The following is a 25,353-nucleotide window of genomic DNA, read 5'->3' on the forward strand; positions in this document are numbered from 1 at the left end:
TGGCTCGAAGGACTGAATGGCCTCCTCCTGCACCTATTTTCTATGTTTCTATGTAGATCAGGGCTGCCAACTCTCACGCATTGAGCGTGAGACTCACGCATTTCACAAATTTCTCACGCTCAAAAATCTGCAGGTGCTGGCAGTTCAAAATAAAGCAAAAATTGTTTTAGAGGTGAGTAAAAACCATGAGGGGAATATAAGGTGAATGCATAGTCTGTTTCCCGGGATATGTGATTCAAGAACATTGGTTTAAAGCAGGGCTGTCAAACTACCGGCCCGCCGGTTGATTTTGGGTGAAATAAAGTAGTGTAGTTTCTCCCGTGCAGATGCGGTGAGACACAGCGATGGTCCCAGCACCAACCCCCCTCCCCCTTCCCCCCCGAGGCACGGCACACACCTCCCACCCTCACCTCCGGCGGCTCTGTCCGTCAGACGCTCGCTCTGTCCACACCCCATGGAGTTTTAACCCCGGCCCTGAGCCAGGAGCGGACCGGGTGAATGGGGGCATCGGTGCCGCCTCTGGAGCCGCGGGGATGAATCTCGGGCTAAGGCTCCGCTACAATGCCCGATCCCCGGGTCACTGACCCTCACCTCACCCAGACCCCAGCTGGACACAGAGCACCTGGGCCGGCCCCCATTCCCGGGGATGGGGGGGGAGGGAGAGGGAAATGCTCCCTGGGCATCGCCAAGTCTCCGCTCACTCTGGATGTTGTCACCGCTTCACTGACACACACTCTCTCACACACACTGGCACACACATGGTTTAAAGGGATATGGGCCATATGGGACTAGTTTAGATGGGATATCTTGATCTGCATGAACAAGTTGGGATGAAGGGCCTGTTTCCATGCTGTAAGACTATGACACATTGTAGAAAGGGTGCAATTGCTCTGGGTTTTAACATGCAAAATGAAAACGCTTCTGAAGCGCCATTTACCATTTAAATAATCGTAAACTATCAATGCGTTTTGAAATAAATTTTACTCAGATGCAAGCTAAGGAATGGGATAATTATCAGCTGTTGGTTGGACAAAATCAGGACATTTTATTATTTGCTAAAATATATTTCTCAATGTTTCTTGTTTAAAGCCTGCACAATCAGTAAAATGTATTTCAAAACGCATTGATAGTTTACGATTATTTAAATGGTAAATGGCGCTTCAGAATTGTTTTCATTTTGCATGTTAAAACCCACCTGAGAACCATGGGCGATTTTGCAATTTTACTGACGGATTTTTCACTTTTAAAACTTTTCATATAACAAATGAATAAAGATAAAAAGTTAATAATGCCTTACTTTTGATGAAATGCAGCGAGCAAACGCGATAATTCTCGATATTTTCGATCTTTAAATCTCCACGGCAAATGTCCGCTAAGCACTTCCGCTGTTTTTGCACCTTCAACTCCCTCTTGAATTTACCTTAGTTTCTATCTTTCTTTTGGACTGTAAATTTAGGTAGCTGTGCCTCACGGTCACCCCGACTGGCACAGTTAATTGCAGCTCAAAAACGGGCCGTTTTCGATGTTTTTAACGGGTGTGAAAGTGCGTGTTTTCCCATTCACTAACATGTACCGGTAGTGACGCATGTACTCCAGTTAAATTTTGCGGTCACGTGGGTGCGGATCTACGCTCCAGTGACCTTTAGTGAAATCACCCTATTGTGGGATGTAATTAGGAATGTAACTTCTGAACCTTATTCATACGTAATCCAATTTAAAGCATAAATGTTGCATTCAAGTGTCAATTAAAAGACTCGCTACTGTATGCATCAGATTGCACAATTACAAGCTGAAAAATGTAAAAGCTCCCTACCGTGGGAGGAGGGACACGGCCCACCCCCCTCGTCGCAATTTCTCACTCTCAACTCTCACCCAGTGTTGGCAGCCCTGATGTAGATGGTCTGATGGTCTGTGGTATCGTAAACTGTCTATGATTTAAAAGTAAAACATTTCCTCGGCTGACGTGTAGCAGAGGGCACTCTACTCTCATGTAACTATCAACAGGTAAAGTCTAGTTTCATCGCACCAACTTGCTAGGCGGTTCTCGCTGAATGTCTACTCTGAATTACCAAAGTGTGAGACAAGGGACAGGCCAATGCAATTGATGTGCAAAACAAAATACACAAAGTGCTGGAGTCATTCAGCGGGTCTCTGTACAACATAGATAGCAGACGTTTCGGCTCTGGATTTTTCAGGAGGGTTTATATTATTTTAAGGTATCGTTTTAAAGAATTTTCACACATTCTACTTTCTATTCATCTGTCGTTAGTTAATTTCAATGTGTCATCAGTTTGTCGTGGCTGCGTTGTTTCTTAGTCAGTCGAGATTACGGGAAAAGTTAGGTTTCGTTTCCGATGTTGGCAAGACAGCCCCTCTCGTCTCCACGTGTATTATTGGCCGCTGGTGTAAAGGACGTCAGCTCAGTTTGCCGGCACATAGTAGAATCGAAACTGTGCAGAGGATAAAAGTGTGTGAGCAGATGATAGCTCAGTTTGCTGATGCTACTACAGTCTACACGAACGGCTGCGTGACCAGGTGAGAATTAAACCGCTCAGTCTGCGTTTGCTATAGAAACATAGACAATAGGTGCAGGCGTAGGCCATTCTACCCTTCGAGCCAGCACCGCCATTCACTATGATCATCCAAAATCAGTAACCCCGTTCCGACGTGTTCCCCATATCCCTTGAACGCCCTAGTGCCATTCCTATAATTCATCATCTAACCCCGTTTAATTCCCTCCCTGCATTGTATAAGGAGCGGAGAGCGCCTGCTATGCTAGAAATTGCTCTAAAAGAAAGAGATTCGGGTTTTTTGTTGTTGTGTGTCTTGAGGTTGAATATACAGTCGAATAACTGATACCGTGTTTTATTAATCTGAACTGAACATGTGAATTATATGTGATGGTCATATAAAATGCTGGCTTGGATTTGTAGGTGAGCGGTGTAGAGATAGAAGCTTGCTGTCTGCCGATGACTTCCAAGTAATACAAAAAATACAATCAGGCATCAATGTTTCTTGGGTACACAAAAATGCTGGAGAAACTCAGCGGGTGCAGCAGCATCTATGGAGCGAAGGATAGATGCTCCACAGATGCTGCTGCACCCGCTGAGTTTCTCCAGCATTTTTGTCTACCTTCGATTTTCCAGCATCTGCAGTTCCTTCTTAAACACATCAATGTTTCTTGTACCGATACTCGTACATCAGCGATCAAACTCTGCAGCCCCTATTGCTTATTGGTAGACTATAACCTAGGAAGCAGGTGTGTAAATTGTGTAGTCTTTTAATGATGCTATAGAAATAAAAATATAATTTTAAAACATATATTAATTATAAAAACAAATTATTAAAATATTATAAAAGCTATATTTAAAAATAATATTGTTTTTTAATATAACTGAACTGGGGATTGTCACTTCGCAGTTTAAATAAAAGTAATTTTAAAGAAGATGAAATTATTCCATGGAAATAAATTCAGTTGCACCTTATGCCGAGATCCCTTGGGGGGGTTGTGTAAGGAGCAGGGGCGAATTGAACCTGGCATCAAAACACTGCTTCACTAAATGTGATGCAAGGTGACGCTGATAGAGGTCGGTAGGTGAATTGCACTTCCCACCACACAAAATCCACACACAGGAGCACCGACTGCTTCGCCGACGTTACAACTAAAGATACATAGAAACATAGAAAATAGGTTCAGGAGGAGACCATTCGGCCCTTCGAGCCAGCACCGCCATTCATTGTGATCATGGCTGATCGTCCCCTATCAATAACCCGTGCCTGCCTTCTCCCCATATCGCTTGACTCCACTAGTCCCTAGAGCTCTATCGAACTCAAAGATACTAGGTTACTAGGGTTGGCCAGCGACCCACTTGATCCACTCAACGGCTTCTTTTTGTGCCATTTAGATCTCAAATTTTACGCCTAGGGAACGAGCTTTTTTAAAAAAAACGATGATGAGAGTGAAATTCTTTTTTTTTGTATACGAAGTGCACAAAAGAGTTGCTACAAAGGCGCGGACAAAGTTGCAATAAGTATTCACCCCCACATCCACCACCCTTTGACCCTCCACACTCGGTCCCCCTTAGTTTCAGGATCTATGGAGCGAAGGATCTATGAAGCGAAGGATCTATGGAGCGAAGAAAATAGGCAACGTTTCGGTCCGAAACCCTTACGGGTTTCGGCCCGAAACGTTGCCTATTTCCTTCGCTCCATAGATGCTGCTGCACCCGCTGAGTTTCTCCAGCACTTTTGTCTACCTTCGATTTTCCAGCATCTGCAGTTCCTTCTTAAACCCCCTTAGTTTCAAGCGCCCCACCACCAGCCCCAACGGGTCCCCTCCAGTTCTCGTCGGCCCTTCACACCCGAGTCCCCCTTAGTTCTGATGTCCCCCATGTCGGGTCTCCCTTTGTTCTCAGCGACTCAGCCCGTCCACCTCGGCCTGACCTCAAGACTCTGTCCTCAGCCTGACTCCGCCCTCGTGATCCTTATAGTTCTACAGCTTAGTCTTAATAGAGAATGTATGTATATACACCACTTCATGCTGACTGGTGAAAATCAACTCGATCGTGTTTACTGTTCCCTGGGCCGTGTAAAATTCTCCACGGCTTGCTGATGGAAATATGACTCATTAATGTAACATTAGTCACAATGTGATATAAATAGAAACAACCAACACCCCAAATGATTTTGATTGGTGCAGTCGAGAACTGAGGAGATTCTTGGCTTGATCTCCATTTTGAAACATAACACAACAGAAGCCGTTCAGCTCCTGATTGAATTCCTTTTTTACTTTGGGTTTCCAGCAGGGAAAGGGGCCCTTTGGACCACTAAGCCCATGCAGACTATCAATCACCCATTCACACGAGTTATCTATGTCTTTTCCATTTTTTTTTTACCCATTCCCTTCACATTAATCCCTTCACATTCACTCCCTTCACCACCTCCAGTTTAAATTCCAGTTGGAATATTTTGGAGGACCAAGAAACCAAGAAGAACAAGAAGAACCAAGATGAGCAATTTCACAGAGGCCAATTAACATACAAATGTACGCGTATTTGGGATGTGGAAGGAAACCCATGCAGTCACAGGAAGAATGTTCAAATTAGATTATTGTCTGTATGTATCTTGGTTCCAATTTGTTCCATAATCCTTAACCTGCAAAATAAACAAATGACTGTAATTTTGTTAAAGTCAGTTAGCTCAGAAATGTAAATATGAGGTAGACAAAAATGCTGGAGAAACTCAGCGGGTGAGGCAGCATCTATGGAGCGAAGGAAATAGGCAACGTTTCGGGTCGAGACCCATCTTCAGAAGCTGTAATCAGAAGAAGAAGGGTCTCGAACCAAAACGTTGCCTATTTGCTTCGCTCCATAGATGCAGCTGCACCCGCTGAGTTTCTCCAGCATTTTTGTCTACCTTCGATTTTCCAGCATCTGCAGTTCCTTCTTAAACAAATGTAAATATGAGCTGCCTGACTGTTTCTGAATGGCCTAGGTTCTACTCCTAGATTATGCATTCCTCCTCTAAATACCCAAGACTGGGAAAATAGTATTTGCATATTGAATATCAAGCTCTTGAATAGTTTAATGGAATTTGTATATGTGCACAGATGGCCTTGAGTAGATATATAGAGTAGTGGCATTTGTTGTAATCTTTCAGGGATGTTTCCAGATGATTAGAAAATTGAAAATATTACTCTGCTGTTCAAGAAGGGGGTGAGGCAGAAGAATGGAAACTACAGGCCAGTTAGCCTGACTTTAGTGATTGGTGAGATTTTCGAGTCCATTATAAAATACGTGGTTTCTGAGTACTTCGAAGCTCATGATAAAATATGGTTTTGTGAAAGGGAGATCTTGGATGACAAACCCGTTTTAATTCTTTGAGGAAGTACCAGCAGGATAAACAAATGAGAATAAGTGCATGTGGTTTCCTGGATTTTCATAAGTCCTTTGTGTTCGGAGGAGGCGCTGTCCTGAACGGCTGCCTGTCCTGCAGCTGTCCGTTTTTTTCCCTTTTTTATTATTTTTAGTTTGTTAAGTGTACAGTCAGGGGGTCTAAATCTTTTTATGTGTGGGGGGTGGTGGGGGGGAAGGGGGAAACTTCTTTTCTAAGTCCCTACCTGGTCGGAGGGGTTGCCTTCCTCCGAGCAGCGTCTTCGACCTGTCCTCGCGGCCTACCAGCGGGTCCTGGAGCGACGTTTCCCTGAGGGGACCTGGCCAGAACATCGGCTTTGGCGGCGGCGCAGAACATCGGCTTTGGCGGCGGCGCAGCGCTGGAGCGCTGTCGTGGAGCGGGTGATGCCTTTCCTGGGTCGCCGCGCTGGGACTTCAGTATGCTTGGTACCGCCGAGGAAAACATCATGGAGCCGCGGTTCTGCGGAGCGGCCAGCTGCGATGTTGAACTTACATCTCGCCGAGATCGCCAGTGTGCGGAGCTCCGTCCGGCGCGGTCTGTTGGCTTGGAAGCCGTAGGCTCCGGTGGGAAGGCGGCCGTTCCTGGCACCCCAAGCCATTGGGGGTTCTCCTGACGCTGGAGTACCATCACTCGGCTAGAACATCGGGCGCCGTGGCGGCGACTGTGGAGGCCTCAATAGGCCCAACTGTGGGTGGACAAGAGGATGGGGACTGGACTTTGTGCCTTCCCCCACAGTGGGAATCACTGTGGGGGGATGTTTTTATGTTTTGGTGTTGAATTTCTTCATGAATACTGTGTTGTATTTTTATTAGTGTGCTGCAAGGACATCAGAATTTCCCCTGAATAAGGGGATTAATAAAGTCTATCAATCAATCAATCAATAAGGTGCCCTACGTGAGGCTGCTAAAAAAGATTAGCCCGTGATATCAAATGGAAGATACTAGCATGGATAGCAGGATGGCACAAGGCAGAGAATGACAATAGACAATAGGTGTAGGAATTTGGCCCTTCGAGCCAACACCGATCACCATTCAATGTGATCATGGCTGATCATCCCCAATCAGTACCCCATTCCTGCCTTCTCCCCATATCCCCTGACTCGACTAATTTTAAGAGCCCTATCTAGCTCTCTCTTGAAACCATCCAGAGCTTAAAAGAGCACTTGCATGCCGTAGACCCGGGTTTGATCCTTACTACGGGTGTTGTCTAACCTACAAACCTGTACGTCTTTGGAGTGAGGGAGGAAACCGAAGATCTCGGAGAAAACCCACGCAGGTCATGGGGAGAACGTACAAACTCCGTACAGACAGCACCCGTAGTCGGGATCGAACCCGGGTCTCCGGCGCTGTGAGGCAGCAGCTCTACCCACTGCGCCACTGTGCCGCCGTTTCTGGTTGGCTTCCAGTGACTAGCGGTGCTCCAAAGGGGGTCGGTGCAGGGGCCGCAACTCTTCGGTGTATATTAATCATTTGGATGAGGGAGTTGAAGGCTATGTGGCCAAGTTTGCAGATGGTATGAGGATGGGTGGAGGGGCTGGTAATTGTAGAGAAAGCAAGGACTCTGCAGAAGGACTTAGATAGGTTGAGAGAGTGGGCAGAGAAGTGGCAGATGGAATACAGCTTAGCAAAGTTTGTAGTCATGCATTTTGGAAGTAGGGATAAAGGTGTAAACTATTTTCTAAATGGGGAGAGAATACAAAAAAACAGGGATGTAATACTGAGGCTTTATAAGGCACTGGTCAGACTGCATTTGGAGTATTGTGAGCACTTTTAACAAACAGTGAATAGCCTGGATAGAGTGAATGTGGAGAGGATGTTTCCACTAGTGGGAGAGTCTATGACCAGAGGACATAGCCTCAGAATAAAAGGCCACACCTTTAGAAGGAGATGCGAAGGAATTTCTTCAGTCAGAGGGTGGTGAATCTGTGGAATTCATTGCCACAGGTTGCTGTGGAGGCCAAGTCAATGGATATTTTGAAGGACAAAATAGTTTGGACAAAATTATTCAACAATAAAAAATGGACAATATTCTTGATTGCTATTCTTCTAAAATATATCCAGGGATTAAATTTGGCCTCTTATTTCTCTAACGATATTTGCAACAAAACAAGGCAATTTTAGTGGATGGGATAATGTGTGCAGTACTCTCACTGCCTCATGCTCACTTCATGATCTTTTCATCACCCCCAAGATCATAATTATTCTGTGCTATACGGTCCATTTGGCTTTACTATACTATGCTATTGGTAGCAAAGTGTAGAAGACATTGCTTTAAAGTAAGAAGGGCAGAATTTAAAGATATGCTGGGTAGTAGTTTATGCAAAGGGTGTGCATGCCTGGAACACACTACCAGCATTGTTGGTGGTGGAGGCAGATACAATAGTGGCGTTTAAGAGTCCCTTAGATAGGCACATCGAAATGCAGGGACTGGAGGGATATGGAACATGCAGATGAGATTAGAATATCATGGGGCCTGTTCATGTCATGGTTACGCAGGAAAAATGTCCCCAATGTTGGGCGAGCCCAGAACCAGGGGCCACAGTCTTAAAATAAAGGGGAGGTCATTTAAGACTGAGGTGAGAAAAAACTTTTTCACCCAGAGAGCTGTGATTTTATGGAATTCCCTGCCACAGAGGGCAGTGGAGGCCAAGTCACTGGATGGATTTAAGAGAGAGTTAGATAGAGCTCTAGTGGAGTCAAGGGATATGGGGAGAAGGCAGGCACGGGTTATTGATAGGGGACGATCAGCCATGATCACAATGAATGGCGGTGCTGGCTCGAAGGGCCGAATGGCCTCCTGCACCTATTTTCTATGTTTCTATGTCATCACAGACCTGTACTTGTGGCCTGTACATTTTTTATGCTATATGTTCAGACAGGTTCGTAGATTCCCCCACTTTCCCTCCTGAAGTCAACAATCAGCTACTTGGACTTGCTGACATTGGAAGCAAGATTTTTGTTGTGGCACGTTTCAATCTGATTATCAATCTCCCTCCTGTACTCTTGACTCATCGTTAGCTGCAACTCGTCCAACAATCGTGGTATCATTTGAAAATGGCGTTGAAGCTATACAATCATAACTTTGGAGAGAGAAGAGCAGGGGACTGAATGCACAACTTTGAGGTGCTCCTGATTTGACATTTATCGAGGTGGAAGCTGTATTACCAATTTGTCTGCCGTCTGCCGATGAGGATGCTGAAGATCCAGTTGCATAGTGGCGAGCGGAAACACAGTTCTCTGAGTTTGATAAGTTTAAAGGGGATGTTGAACACTGAGCTATAGTCGATGAACAGCAGCACTCTTTGTCCAAATGATCAGTGCAGAATGGAGAGTTATGCCCCTGTCCCACTTAGGAAACCTGAACGGAAACCTCTGGAGACTTTGCGCCCCACCCAAGGTTTCCGTGCGGTTCCCGGAGGTTGCAGTTGGTTGCCGGAGGTTGCAGGTAGTGGAAGCAGGTAGGGAGACTGACAAAAACCTCCGGGAACTGCACGGAAACCTTGGGTGAGGCGCAAAGTCTCCAGAGGTTTCCGTTCAGGTTTCTTAAGTGGGACAGGGGCATAAGCGAGATTGCATCCTCTGATTGATCTGTTGTGGTGGTAGGTGAATTGTAATGGGTCCAGGTCCTTACTCAAGGCTCTGGCAGAAGAAAAATTGTGATGTGACTAAATTTATAACTAATAAGTTCTTGCAAAGCATAAGTTATGAAATGGGAAAAACAAGAATTAAAAATGGCATGCGTTCTCAACAGGTCAGGCAGAATCGGTGGAGAGAGAAAGTGACTCAACATTTCCGATCTAGAGAAGCATGGATGTAAGTATATTCTAAGTTGTGAATGAAGAGAATGTTACACCATTTAATTCCACCGTTCCACCGTTCTGCATTTGCAGGTCTAATATGCTTACCCTTGTTACCCTGAGGGGGATCTTATAGAAACTTACAAAATTCTTAAGGGGTTGGACAGGCTAGATGCAGGAAGATTATTCCTGATGTTGGGGAAGTCCAGGGCAAGGGGTCACTGCTTAAGGATAAAGGGGAAATCCTTTAGGACCGAGATGAGAAAAACCTTTTTCACACAGAGAGTGGTGAATCTCTGGAATTCTCTGCCACAGAAGGTAGTTGAGGCCTGTTCATTGGCTACATTTAAGAGGGAGTTAGATGTGGCCCTTGTGGCTAAATGGAGAGAAGGCAGGTACGGGATACTGAGTTGGATGATCAGCCATGATCATATTGAATGGCAGTGCAAATGGCCTACTCCTGCACCTATTTTCTATGTTCTATGTTTCTATATATATTTAGGCAATAATAAGTCAATGGAAATGAAAATTGGTTATTAAAACAGACAGCTGATTCAACATTGTATTGTCCCAAAGACCAAAATAATATCTATTATGTTTTAAATCATTGATCCTGAGTCCAGGCAGCACAGGAATTGGACCTTTGGCTCACCATGTCCAGGACAATCATCAAGTATTCATTTTGCTTCCATTTATTAGGATGTGGTCTATCGCCTTCAATGCCATGGCAATTCAAGTGCTCATCCAGATACTCTTTAAATGCTGTGATGGTACCTGCCTTCACCACCTTTCAGATAGTGCATTTCAGATTGCAACTATTCTCTGCATGAAGACTTTTTCGTAGATCTCCTCTAACCCTGTTACTCGTTTAAACCGGCCCCCACTAATTTTAGATATCTGTTATGAGGGATTGATTCTCACTATCCACCTTACTTCTGACTCGCAGAATTTAGTACATCAGTATTAGATCTTTTCTCAGCAGTGGAAAGCATCTTGTTGTGGAAAGCATCTTGTCCGGAAATATCACGATGTGGTTTGGGAACTGCTCTGCCCAATACAAGAAGGCTCTGCAGAGAGTAGTGCGTTCGGCCGAACGCACTATGGGAACTTCACTTGCCCCCCTGCAAGAAGTATACATCAGGAGGTGCAACAAGATCATGGGAGACCCCTGCCACCCCTGCAACGGACTGTTCCAGCTACTACGGTCAGGCAAACGCCTCCGTTGCCATGCTGTGAGAACAGAGAGGTTGAGAAGGAGTTTCTTCCCAGAGGCCATTAGAACTGTAAACTCCTACCTCACTTTACTGTACCACTCTACTGTTTTTTTTTTAAATTGCTGTTTTTTTCCCCTTTTCCTTCCTCCCACAAAATGCAATATGTAAAAGATGATGTGATTCTGTTCCATTCTGTTGTAGTTTGTTTGTCTTTTTGCACAAAGTCTGCGAGCATTGCCACTTTTCATTTCACTGCACATCTCGTATGTGTACGTGACGGATAAACTTGACTTGAGCTTCCTCCACTCCAAAGAAGGCAAACTCAGTGCATCCAGTCTCTCTTCATATCTAATTTGCATTGTCTCAGAGGACTTCTGCTTTGTTGAGCATGACACAGATCCGCTGCTTGTTTTCCTGTTTGTTTTGCAATCGGTAGCAATGTGGATTCTCAGAAAATAACATTGCAAGATGGAGAGTTATATTACAGAATTGCATCTATTTCTGTAATACAACACAAAAGCAAAATCGAGTAAATGATGAAAAATCGTGGAAGAGCCAGCAGGTCAGCAGCATGTGTGGGAACGCTAACACAGTTAATATCTCCAGCCAATAATCTTTAATTTGAACTGAAAAAAGTTAGAAAAACACCTTTCCAAAACGCTGCAGCGAGACTCCTGACGGGCACCTGAAAAAGGGACCACATCACCCCGACCCTGGCCTCTCTCCACTGGCTCCCTGTGCGGTTCCGTATAAACTTCAAGATTCTCCTCCATGTCTACAAAGCCCTCAATGGGCTTGCCCCCACCTACATTAAAAGTCTTCTCACCCACCACTCCACCTCCAGGCCCCTCAGATCGGCCGACTTGGGGCTGCTGAATATCCCGCGGTCTAGGCATAAGCTTGGGGGCGACCGTGCCTTTGCGGTTGCAGCTCCTAGACTGTGGAACAGCATCCCCCTTCCCATCAGAACTGCCCCTCCATCGACTCTTTTAAGTCAAGACTAAAGACTTATCTATACTCCCAAGCCTTTCCTGACGTCCTCTGAGTGAGGGCTACATGTATATATGTATGTAGTTTGTTTGTTTATACTATTCTTATAACAAATGTAAAGCACTTTGGCCAACGAGAGTTGTTTTTAAATGTGCTATATAAATAAATGTGACTTGACTTGACCTGTATGCAAGCAGGTAAAAGTCTTGGGATGCAAGTCTCTAGTGTTAAAGGCATTAGATGAAGTGTAATTTTTAACTTGTTGTTGGAAATTTGTTTTTATCTTTTACAGAAACAGACAATGGACCGTGATAAACACCTACTATCCATGATGTCCAAGCTGGATCTTATGAGGGAGACACTCAAAGACCCAAAAATGGCAGGTAAAATGTTCTGTCAGAATACTCATGTTAACTTCAGACCATGTTTTGCGATGAGGTGGAGATACTTTCAATAAAGAGTGAAGTTAGACTACAGAATATTTTAGGAAATCTTAAAATATCTCCAAGTATGTTTTGAGTTTCTCAAAGACGCCCACAGAATGCAAGTTAACCCTCTTGTTACAGTGGTGGAGAAGGTGACTCAAGGCTGCAAGATGTTGGTTACTAAGGTGTGGTCAGGGATTGTGAGGTATATTCAAGTTCAAGTGAGTTTATTGTCATGTGTCCCTGTATAGGACAATGAAATTCTTGCTTTGCTTAAGCACACAGAAAATAGTAGAAACAGATAAATGTGTCCATATCCCATGATATAAATATATACACACATGAATAAATAAACTGGTAAAGTGCAAATAACAGAAAGTGGTTATTAATAATCAGAGTTTTGTCCGAGCCAGGTTTAATAGCCTATATGGGTGTTTCTGTAAATAAGTGTGTACCACCCTATGACATGCGTGGCCAAATTTGAAAGTTATTAGATCATAATGAAACATTTGTTTTTTAGAAGCTTAATTTGTATATTTCGTGAAATCAATAAGGAATTTTAAGTTTGAATTCGTGCTGTTCACTTTTTGAGTATCTTGTGCAATGTGGACAACCATGGTTTATTATGTAAGTGGGGAACCAAACTGAATCACTGTTGATGGGATAACTTTTCGACAGAAGAGTTATGACAATGCAAGGACTATTTTCACAATGCTACAAGATGTCAATTAGAAAAATCAACATGAATAATTATGTTCTCTGCCCTACGGACCAATCTACCAAGTTGTATTATTGATAGTTTATTCTATTTTTCTAATTTCTTTCTTTCTTTTTTTCTATCTATAAATATGAATAAATAATTAGAGGCAATGTTAATATGAAACCGATAAAGGAGGATCCCAGCTACTTTGGTAACTGGGTCCCTGGAAACCTGGATACTTAATATGTAACCGTTAAACATAGTCTGTACTGGTTTGGATTATGATATGCAGATGCCTCTAATAATAATGTATTTAAAAGAAAAAGAAAAATCAACATCTAAAAAAACCTGCTTTAGACTCTTGTGGATATTAGTTATTTAATTGCAAAATTAACGTGATCTTTCTGGTATAAATTAGCCTAAAGGGCCTGTCCCACGAGCATGCGACTGCATGCGGCAAGCGCGACCAAACCGGAAGCGGGGGCCGCGCGCAGGTCGAGTGATCCCGTACGAGTTGACGTGAAGTTCGAGCGAAGGCGTACGGCATCAAGACGCTGTGTACGGCGTCGAACACTGCGTACGGCGTCGAGGCGGTGCGTCCGGCCTCAATGCGGCCGCGGGCCGGCAGGCCGTTGCCGCGCGGAATTTTTTGAAAGTGTCAGTTTTTCGGAGCCCCGCGCGATGCCGGGACCAGCCCCGCACAACTCCATACGGCTCCGGCGATTGAAGTGGGACCGGCCCCGCGAGGCCGTACGGCTCAAGCGACCACGTTAGGTCGCGCTCGTGGGACCGGCCCTTAAGGTTGCATGGAAAAATGTCTCAAAAAAAGGCAAGAAAACACATGGACAGATCTGATATTTCTCTTTGTAAAACCAGATTTATTTATTTTTGCTTCACCTCATTATTTTGTCTAAACACCATGATTTATACTACTTAAAATAGGAAATGAAATGATATTACATAAAAAATAGGAAATTAGCCTGAGAGTTGGAGACCTTCAGTTTCACTACAGGAGTGCTGTATTTACAGTAACACCCATATCTGAAGAAGACTTTTTGTGTGTTTACTACAGGTGTTCTGTGTTATTGAATCCAGATTTAGTTGGACAATGCTCTTTGTTGCATCACAACTGTTCACACATGTGTGTTTAAACCACATCTGGAGGATCAGTGGATTTGATCTTCATCATGTGACGATATCAAAGATACCATATTGGGAACAGCACCAAACATTACACTCTACAGCCTTTTTCCAATCACACTGCATCCTTTACGATCCAGGTGTTCTCTGCATAATCAAGAACGAGTCGCACCATGGCCACTCCCTCTTATCTCCTCTAACATTGGGCAAAAGTGTGAAAACGCACACCTCCAGGTACAGGGACAGTTTCTTCTCAGCTTTATCAGGCAAATGAACGATCCTACCACAATTAGAGAGCAGCCCTGAACTGCTATCGACCTCATTGGAGACCCTCAGACTACCTTTGATCAGACTTTACTGGCTTTATTTTGCACTAAACATTATTAGTGTTATTCCTTTCACCATGCATCTATAGACTGTGAATGGCCTGATTGTTAATTTTACTTCAGAGTCACGTGAGTGACTACGTGAAGAACCCGCTTCCAACGCATGCGTGTCATATCGCTACACGCATTGCAACGAGTCACAGCAGGGGGAACGACGTTCCCCTAGTGGAGAATTTGAAAGTCGGGAGCAGCAGGTAAGAGACTCTGCGTTCCTTCCACTTACCTTTTAGGTGGAGACATGGACCGGATCCATGAAGGCTGCGGAAAACTGGCGGGGGAGAACCGCGGAGTGCGGGCAGCCGGCAGCAGCAGCAACGGCACGGGAAACTTCCGGAGAGGAAACAGCTGTGCCCGACTTCGCTCCCGCACCGGCAAAATTCACTTCTCGGCCGGGCGGGAAGCGAAGCAAAAGACGTCCCATATGCCAGTCTCAAGCGAGTCTGGCTTGGAGCAGTCGCCAGCGGCCAGTGCCGAGATTACCGGGGCCGGTTGAAACAGCTTGAGGACAGGGAACAACCACGAGGGACCAGTGCTGTAAGTACCGGGGTTGGTCCGAGGGGTCCCTACGGCAGCCGGGAGCGGCCAGTGCTGAGGGCATTGGAGCCGGTCTGACCGGCTGCAAAACGACCGCAGAGGGACCAATGCCGTGAGCACCGGGGTCGGTCCCAGCGGTTTAAGATTAACGAGCAGCCGGGAGCGGCCAATGCTGAGGGCATTGGAGCCGGTTTGACCGGCTGCGGAACTACCGCAAGGGACCAGTGCCGTGAGCACCGGGGTCGGCCCGAGCGGTTGGAGCTAACGGGCATTGGAGCAGGTTTGACCGACTGGAGAACAACCGCAAGCAACCAGTGCCCGTGAGCACCGGGGTCGGCGGTTGCTCAAGGAGATCCTCCGTGGCAGACTCCGGGAGATGGAGGCTGCCACAGTGGGCAACCAATAAGCCCCACAGCGGTACCCCTTGGGGGCTGCACAGTGTCTCTTCCTCATCAGAGGAGAACACGGAGGATCAGTTCTGGGCAGACCCTGAACGGGCCGCAGAACTACTCACCTCCAGTGAGTCTGGGGTGAAAGGAAACATGTTGGAACTCCCTGAGGGACGCTCAGGCCAACGGTGTGCGGGCGGCACAGTGCCCGTGAGCACTGCACCGCGCTGGAATTGCAGTTGCAGCGCCGCAGGGAAGTACTGACGGCACAGGGGCCGTGAACACTGCACCGCGTTGGCACTGCAGGACCTACACCTGGGAGAACATACCTCGTTGGAGGGATGCAGGTCCAAGAAGAAAGCCTCTAGTGGGTAAGTCCCGTGGCAGCACCTTTTTACAGGGCTGTAGCTCACTTCTATTACTACAGGGAAGTGCTTGAGGGAATGACAGATCCAGGAGATGAAAGCAGCACCTTCTATAGGGCTATATCATGCTTTCTCCCTCCCTAGCAGACTCTTCTATCAGAAGAATGCTGGGGTCAAGTCCTGGACAGGTAATAGATATATTGCTGTAATTATGAGGTGATGCCATTCTTAGTCACCAAGTCATAGAGTGCATTATTGGTCATTTCCTGATAGAAATACAGGAATTATATGTTGAGATGAAGGATTTAGCAGGCCAAAATTGATGGCATATTCCATCCTCATCTGGCAGTCACAAGGGAGTGTCTGTTTTATGTTTCAGGGGAAATCAACAGGGATAAGTTAAAGCTAACTGGGGAAGATCTATTAACCAGATTAGAAGCTAGCATAGACCACGTGGCTTGCTATCAACTGGTGGGGCTAACATTAGCCATAGCTGTCGCTGGCCACCGAGGATTGTAAATCCATGAATGTGCTAACCATTTATTTATGCTCCTGGAACATCCAACCGGGATTGACGCGGGCCTGTGTTAACCCCAAACCTCCAAGCAAAACCCTTTATTTGGAGGTGACCCAGCTAGAAGGTCAAGGAGTTGGACGATTAAGCCAATCTGGAGCTCACCTAGACGTCCAAACATCGTCCTCAAAGGTATCGCCTTATGCTGGAAGATGTATACACCCACAACACACGGCCTCGGGGATCCAGAAGGAAACGGAAACCCACTGGCAACTAAGGAAGTCTGGTTCTTACTAAATTAAGGCAGGAAGAAGGTTGGTTCACTTGGCAGTGACTTTGCCGTAAGGAAGGGTACAGCCTTAAGGGATGCTTGCAGGGAACTAAACCATCCACCAGACTGGGAGTAGAATATTGGCATTAGGGGCTGTGTGTGCCAGCCACATGATATCGTGACCTTTACATAATCAAATTACTGAGCGCTAACACGCGTCACTCAATAATTTATGGATCATTCTGACAGACCAATGAAGCAACCAACAGAGGCCACCATGGTACTAAAAGGTGGAACATACATTCACCATTAACACGGTCAATATGTTAGTAACTTTACCAAGAGATAAAGCCGCAGCCCTACAGGAGGACTGCAGCAAGCTTCTTAACACCAACAGACCCTCCATTAGACGGGTAGCCCGGATAAATGGGGAAGATTGTGGCTACATTCCTGGCCACACAATTTGGGCCATTACATTATCAAAATTTGCAAAGAGCAAAAATTAGAGCACTCAAATTTAACAAGGGTCATTTTGCTAGGCCTATGGAGCTACCTACAAAAGCTATAATTGAACTACAGTGGTGGAAATATATCGACATCTTGTGATCAATTGGCAAAATTAATTTGGCAATGGTGTATCCAAAGAAACATTTGGATATCGGCAACATACCTACCAGGGAAGCTAAATTCAGTGGCAGACACCAGGTCACGCAAATTTAACGAAAACACGGAATGGTTTCGTGGGATGGGAAAGGAATGGAGGGTTATGGTCTGAGTGCAGGTATATGGGACTAGGGGAGATTATGTGTTCGGCACGGACTAGAAGGGTCGAGATGGCCTGTTTCCGTGCTGTAATTGTTATATGGTTATATGGATGTTAAATAAAAAAGTATTTGCTGAAATTACAGCAAAATATGGTACGCCAGATATTGATTTTTTTTTGCATCCAGGTTGAATCACCAACTACCAAGGTATGTGTCCTGGGAACCAGACCCTGGGGCAGAAGCTACAGATGATTTCTCACTGCATTGGGGGGTAAATGGTGTTTTTATGCATTTCCTCCGTTCTGCCTCATCAATCGGATACTAAGGAATTCAACAAGATTCGATATCTGGGATTCTCATAGTACCCGATTGGCCTACTCAACCGTGGTTTCGGTTATACAGGGGATGGTGTTACAACCATGTTCCCTTACTGGACATAGCCAAAATTTACTAATTCATCCAGTGACTGAGGGCAGTCACCCATGCCATAAGAATATGGATTTGTTGATTTGTAGAGTCTGAAAGACCCACTACACGGCATGGGGCTGTCAGACAGGACTATGAATCCCATCACATCAGCACAAAGACTGTCAACACAAAAGCAGTGCCTCGGACATATCAAGAAATGGGGCATATACTGCTTTGACAACAACCTAGACCAAAGAGCCAAGAACATTCCGGCCGTATTGGAATTTCTAACAAGCCTCCATTGTGATAAACAATTGGGCTACAGTGCCATTAATAGTGCCAGAAGTGCACTCTCCAATTACCTATCGCAAGGAACGGAGCGGCACACGGTGGGAACGCACCCCCTGGTAACAAAACTTATGAGAGGCATATTTAATGCAAAACCCCCAAAAACCAGGTACTACAGAATCTGGGATGTGGGTGTCGTTTTGACCATGCTGAGAAGTTGGTCGCCCATAACATCATTATCACTTCGGAAACTGACCATGAAGATGGTTATGTTCATGGCGTTAGTTACCGCACAACGAGTCCAGTCATTAAACAAACTGAGGCTGGACTGCTTGATGATCTCACCCGAGAAACTGGTATTTGTCATACATGATTTAATAAAACAAAACAGACCAGGTTCATCGGGGCAAGTGATTGAATTTATGGCATATCCAAATGACGAAAGCCTGTGTATAGCCAAACATATCCTATTATACATGGAAAATACCAAGATCATTCGAGGTCAGGAAATGGCTCTGTTAATTTCTTACAAGAAACCGCACAAAAGGGTCACGACCCAAACTATCTCAAGGTAGCTGAAATATGTCCTAAAGATGGCAGGAATAGACACTAATGTTTTAAATCTCATTCCACCAGGGCTGCGGCGACGTACGCAGCAAAAATTCTGGAGGTGCCCACAGACCAAATCCTCAGAATGGCAGGATGGTCATCGGGAAAGACTTTCCAAAGGTTTTATAACAAACCAGTTTTGGATCCATCATCAATTTCTGAAAGCATGTTACGTTCAATAATATAATTTGCCCGAAAGGTTACAGGGCTATTATTTCAACTTAATCAATTTATTTTTCGTAATATCACACAAGTTTTTGTATGGGTGTGTTCAAAAATTGCTAACGATACCTTTCTCCCAATACTCAAGGCAGTTGTGAAGCATGGACTCGTTCCACGGCATGAGGTCACAGAGCTTTGAAATCTTCACGTAGTCACTCACGTGACTCCGAAGTAAAATAGAAAGATTAAACGAGAACTTGCCAGTTTGAAGTTTGATCTGTATTTTATGAGGAGGAACGTTGAGGGAATACGTGCCCTCAGCTCCCACCCTCCTATGATCATATCAAAAACTGATATCTCTTTGATAATCTTACTATGTTAGGTCATTATAGTTTCTGTGACCTCACACCGCTGCTTTGAAGAATGACACGCATGCGTTGGAAGCGGGTTCTTCACGTATTCCCTCAACGTTCCTCCTCATAAAATACAGATCAAACTTCAAACTGGCAAGTTCTCGTTTAATCTTACTATTATGTATTGTTTTTCCGCTGACTGGTGAACCTGCAACAAAAGCTTTTCACTATACCTCGGTACATGTGACACTTAACTGAATGTGGACCAGTAGCTGCCAGTCCCCTGCAATGATACACACTCACAGTAACAACCCGCGTGCACGTCTGAGCACCACATCACAGTCCCGCACTGCCCCTCCCTCAATCTCAGCCTTCACAGGCAGCCTATCTGTACTGAGCCATGAGCTATATTTAAGAGGGAGTTAGATGTGGCCCTTGTGGCTAAAGGGATCAGGGGGTATGGAGAGAAAGCAGGTACATGATACTGAGTTGGATGATCAGCCATGATCATATTGAATGGCGGTGCAGGCTCGAAGGACCGAATGGCCAACTCCTGCACCTATTTTCTATGTTTCTAATACGTTGTTGAGGGAGTGTCGGTGGAGGGAAGGGGATTTGTGTCAAATTTCACAGCTCAGCAGGGCAGCACACTAGTGAGGATAGTAGGAATTTAGCCAGGATGCTGGTGCAGCAGCATTAAGGCTGCAGCCTGAGTAGATATCTTTTTTGTTGTACCAGTAAGTGTTCAGGCTAAAGAGCACTGTTGCAAATAAGCACCTTGCAGGGTAGACCAAAGGTAGACTTTAAACACCAGGGTACCAAATGAATTAGTCCAGTTGACCCTCCAATAACTGATAAAAAACAAGTCATTCTTCTTTAGCTGTAACTAAGATTCTGATAATGAACAAATTATTTAATGAAAAGAGTTTGCGTATCATGTTGAAGACCCTTTGTCAGAATCATGAAAGTGAGAAAACAAGTTTTAATTTGTAGTGAAAATAGCGGGAGGGATGGAGAGGACAAAGGGAATATTTCGAATGAATGCGGACAGAGTTGTCAAGGGGAATTGCTGTTTATGAACCTGATGGCTTCATAAAATCACACATTACAGTAATCCTGCCCTCATTCTGTGAGAGATTAACTGCTTGTCCGATCGATCCATTTTACAACTTGCAACTGACTGCTGACTAATTTCTCATTATTTTTCTAATGTGGATGAAAGGGATTTAATTTGAAGATATCTCAGCTTCTCTTTCCACAGATACTGCATGAAATGCTGTGGTTTCCAGCATTTTCTGTGTTTAATTCCCAATTCATTTAATAATCTGTTTCTTAGTTGTCAAAACGGGGTGGGAGATTGCAACCTTCACGTGGTCCGCCTTGTTTCGATGAATGCAATCAACCTGGCGTGCACAATCAAATAAGATCAAATGGAACAAGTTGTCCTACAACTTTAGGCTGTGCACGCCATACGCACAAAGAAGAAGTTGTCAAAACGTAGCACGCTTCAGTCCACAAACATGTACATATTATTTTCAGGTTGATAGGTCTCATCTTTTGTTTACATGTGAATTGTTAAATGTATTTCAGTTGGCAATTAAAAAACCCAAGACACTGTCAATCTTTTAAACCTTTTTTCTCTAATGTCAGGGTCTTCTTCCCAGGGAACAAGTGTCTAAAACTGAAGAGCACTAGTTTAAGGAATGAGAGGAGAGATAATGTTTGCCACAGAGGGGATAGTGAATATATATCGAAAGAGTTGCCAGAGTAGGAGATGTAGAGTTGGGTACAAAAAGCATTTTGGCAGGTACTTGCATAGGAAAGTTTTAGGGAGTTATGGGTCCAATAGTGGCAACTAATATGGATTGGCATCATGGTTGACATGGATGAGGTGAGCCAAAATAGCTTGTTTCTGTGCCTTGCTTGTATTTCAAATTGCATCTCTTCAATAGACATAGAAGTGGAAACCTCTCATTGCATCAGCAGAGGGGAAAGATATGTTTAAAATCAAGAACGATATAATTAATTTATTATTTAAAAACAAAATCTATTTGGGAAAAGTAACATTGCATCCTTGATACAATCTACTTGCATACACAGCAATACTTTTTTTGTTTATCAGATTTTTAATCATTAAACTGTTGCATTTAATGAGCAGAGGTTGGTCTTGAGTTTGTATGTTTGTGTAAAGAGAGTTGACAACCCATTTTCCATCTCTCCTGATGTTAATGTTTCCACTGATTTCAATGTGAAGAATGTACAGAAGCTACTTCTAATAATGACATTCCACTATCACACAAACGCAAGATATATGTTTTATCCCGGTCCTTTTCAAACACCGGACAGTTTGAATGAGGAAATAAATAGTCGTTGTTTACCATGCCACAGTTGACATAACAAGACAAAACTCGTATTATTCTAGGTTCCCAGGTCCAAAAGGTGCAGCCACCTGGAAGCCAAATGAGAAGACCTCATCATTCAACCAGCAAACAGGCAAGTCAGCAACATTCAAAAGACCAAAAGTCTGGGAATAAACAGACTCCTTTGGCATTTAAAGCAGTTGAAAGCCACCCCAAACCTGCAAACAAGGCTCACAATCATCCTGCAGTCCACCATGCGCATCAAGCTCCTGGAGGTGCCAGGAACCAAAGAAAACCACCCCATTCAACAAGTGGTCCAAAGGAAGCTCAGGAAGAAAGCGTTCGGCCAAAATCAGCAGGTAAGACTACAGTCTGTTGCATGTGGGGAAAATAGTAAGATTAAACGAGAACTTACCAGTTTGAAGTTTGATCTGTATTTTATGAGGAGTTACGATGAGGGATTACGTGAAGAACCCGCTCAGCGCGCATGCGCGGCATACTTCCAAGCAGCGGTGTGGAATCACAGATAGACACAGTTATTGAAGTAAACATAGTAAAGAAAAGGAGACATCAGTTATCAGTTTGACCCATATTATGAGGGTGGGAGCGGAGGGCACGTAATCCCTCATTGTAACTCCTCATAAAATACAGATCAAACTTCAAACTGGTAAGTTCTCGTTTAATCTTACTATTTTACTTCGGAGTCACGTGAGTGACTACGTGAAGACTTCAAAGCTCTGTGATTTCAAACCGTGTAACAGTTTTATTTCACTCACTGCCGAAGTTCTTGAGGGAGGAAGTGTTATCGTAATCAACCAATGAATCTGTTTGTAGAAAAACACAATGGTATTTTTTAACAATAACAACAAAGAAATTAAATTGCTCCCCTGGGCTTAAATTAAATATTTGCAGTCCGTAAATCTTTACTGCAAATAAACCAGGTTTTGCCAACGGCTTATTATAAAATTTCTGAACGGTCTTTCCCCCCAGGATGTGGTCTATAGGCACGTCCATTCTTTTAGCCGTCGACGTGGATGCTGCCCTGGTGGAATAAAATTTGTACATGTTAGTGTTTATCCCAGCAGTTTTTAGCACCTGCTTGAGCCATCTCGCAATGGTTTGGCTCGTCACCCGACCATAAGGTTTTTTATGACTGACCCACAAGGCTTTTCATCTCCCTCGAATATTTTGGTTGTGTCTATGTAGGATAGTAGGTGGGTCATGGCACATAACCGTGGTTCTGGTGGGTAAGCCCGGAATTCCACGACTGGATTAGGTGTTCCTGGTCTGCTCTGTTTGATCAGTCGCTGGATAACGACAGATCTGGTCTGGAGCTGTGATCATGTTGTCCAGTCGCAATAGGTGTAGTGACTGGACCCTCTGTGCAGATACAAGTACCATCAACATGAGTGTTTTGAGCATAGATTGTTCCAGGTTAAGGGATCTGGCTGGTGGCCATCCCCTGAGGTATGTCAGGACCACACTGACATCCCATGTATGGGTGTACCTTGGTCTAGGGGGTTAGAGTTGTAAATACCCTTCATTAGTTTGACCACCAGCGGATGGGACCCCATGGCCTGTTGTCCTGGACCTGGTTTTAAATAGACAGGCATGGCTCTTCTAGCCGTGTTGATGGCTCTGTAGCTGAGTCCTTCATCGTGGTGAAGGTTCACCAGGAATTCCAGTACGTTGGTAACTGTAGCGGTTGAGTAGGTGGTCCCTTTATCCAAGCAGTACTTCTCCCATTTCTTGATGCTGGACAAGTGCTGTTTTTTAGTGGATGTTCGAAGGGATGCTGACATGGTGTCGGTGGTTTGTTCTGATAATCCCAGTCCCAGAAGTGGTTTGTGCAGAATCTGCAACCCAGGAGTTTGTTTTATTTTTTTTTTTTTTTTTTTTTTTTTTTTCCCTTTCCTTTTTTTTCCCCCATGGCACGGGTGGCTTGTGCCCGACACTGGGTGTTAATAACTCTGGGTCACTGGGGATACCATCGGAGTTTCAACAACCATGTCATGGAGTATTGGGAACCATGGCCAGTCGGGTACTATCAAAATACCTGAAGCAGAGTGCATTTGTATTGTGCGTAGTCCCCAACTGATGAGGCAGAAGGGAGGAAATGCATAGAAGAAGAATTTCCCCAATCCAGCGCGAACGCATCTACCGCTGCTGCCTCAGGGTCTGGTTCCCAAGCGACATACATAGGTACCTGGTGATTTAGCCTTGATGCAAATAAATCGATATCTGGCGTGCCATATTGCATGATAACTTTTGCAAATTATTTGGGGTTTAACATCCATTGTCATTAAATTTACGTGACCTGGTGTCTGCCACTGTAGCTTACCTGGCAGGTAAGTTACTGATAGCCAAATATGTCTTTCGACACACCATTGCCAAATTGTGTTGACCAACTTGTCGCATGATACGATTTTATGCCGCCCATATGGTTAATGTAGGCCTCCACCGTAGTATTATCTATTTGTAACCGTACATGCAAGTGATGCATATTTGTGCATATGCTTTTAAACCATAAAAGTCACACAACATCTGTAGATAATTAATGCCCAGTGTAAGTGGTAACGATGATTCTGGGTTAGTCCATCTACTACTTGTTAGTGATGATAATAGGTTGAAATTATGCCAAACGTTTTTTGCCCACCACTGTAGTTATGATATTGCTTCAGTGGGTGACTTCATGACACGATCATAATGACCTGTATGTCGTTTTGGTGCCTATACCTTTGCTCTTTGTAAGTTTTGACAGTGCAAAGGTCTGAATTGTGTAGCCGGAAATGCTGCTACCATATTCCCAATTACTCTGTTACTTGTCGAATAGTTGGGAGTACGTGGACCATTAAATTGTTGCATGATTGTGCCAATTCAACTGTTTTGTCTCTTGGCAAAGTTACAGTCACGTAGACTGAATTAATTGTGAAGCCCAAGTAGTCCATGATTGTGGATGGCTTCAATTTAGATTTATCTGGATGTAAGACAATCCCTGGGTTTCGAATAACTGTTTGGTAGCTGATACAGCTAACATAGTCAATTCCATGGTCTTGCCTATTTTCCCATTGGGTAACGCTTTAAATTGCCATAGCTGCCCCATCCAGGTAAATTTCAGGTATCTGCGATGATCCTTGTGAATGGTACTAAATAGTAAACATCTTTAAGATCAATGCTTGCCATGAAGTATCCTTTGGAAATTAGTTGTTTGGCAGTAACAACTGTTTCCATTTTGAAATGTATATACTTAACAAACATATTTAGTGAAGTTAAGTCAATGATGATGCGACATCCACCATCTTTTTGGGTTCAGTGACGAATATTTGATACGAATTCCAAGGGTTCATGTTTCCCATGATACCCTTTGTAATTAGTCTCACCAGTACAGCTTGTCCCTCTCGTTTCTTTAACGGAGAGGGAAAATACCCTCTGGGGTAAATGTTGAACTGGTGACAATTTTTCTAGTATGAATTGTATTTTGTATCCACTAAAGCCATTGAGTATATACTGATCACTTGTGATAGACTCCCGTGCTTCTTAAAACAGGTGTAATCTCCCCCCTGTTAGTATTAAGCCCCTATTTTCTATACGTTGGTAGGAACCAGACTCACCTACCTCCATGGTTATGGGTATTCTTCTGTTTCCTGCCGGTCCAACGAGTCTTGCATGTTGTCTGACGTGGTGGTGGTGTTGGGGGGTGGCGCATTTTCCATGGGGCCTGCTCTGGGCCTTGGCCTGAAAGGCTTACGGGATTGGCATGCAGGCCCCGAGC

This window comes from Amblyraja radiata, chromosome 2 (assembly GCF_010909765.2).
Source record: "Amblyraja radiata isolate CabotCenter1 chromosome 2, sAmbRad1.1.pri, whole genome shotgun sequence".
In the NCBI taxonomy this organism is placed as follows: Eukaryota; Metazoa; Chordata; class Chondrichthyes; order Rajiformes; family Rajidae; genus Amblyraja; species Amblyraja radiata.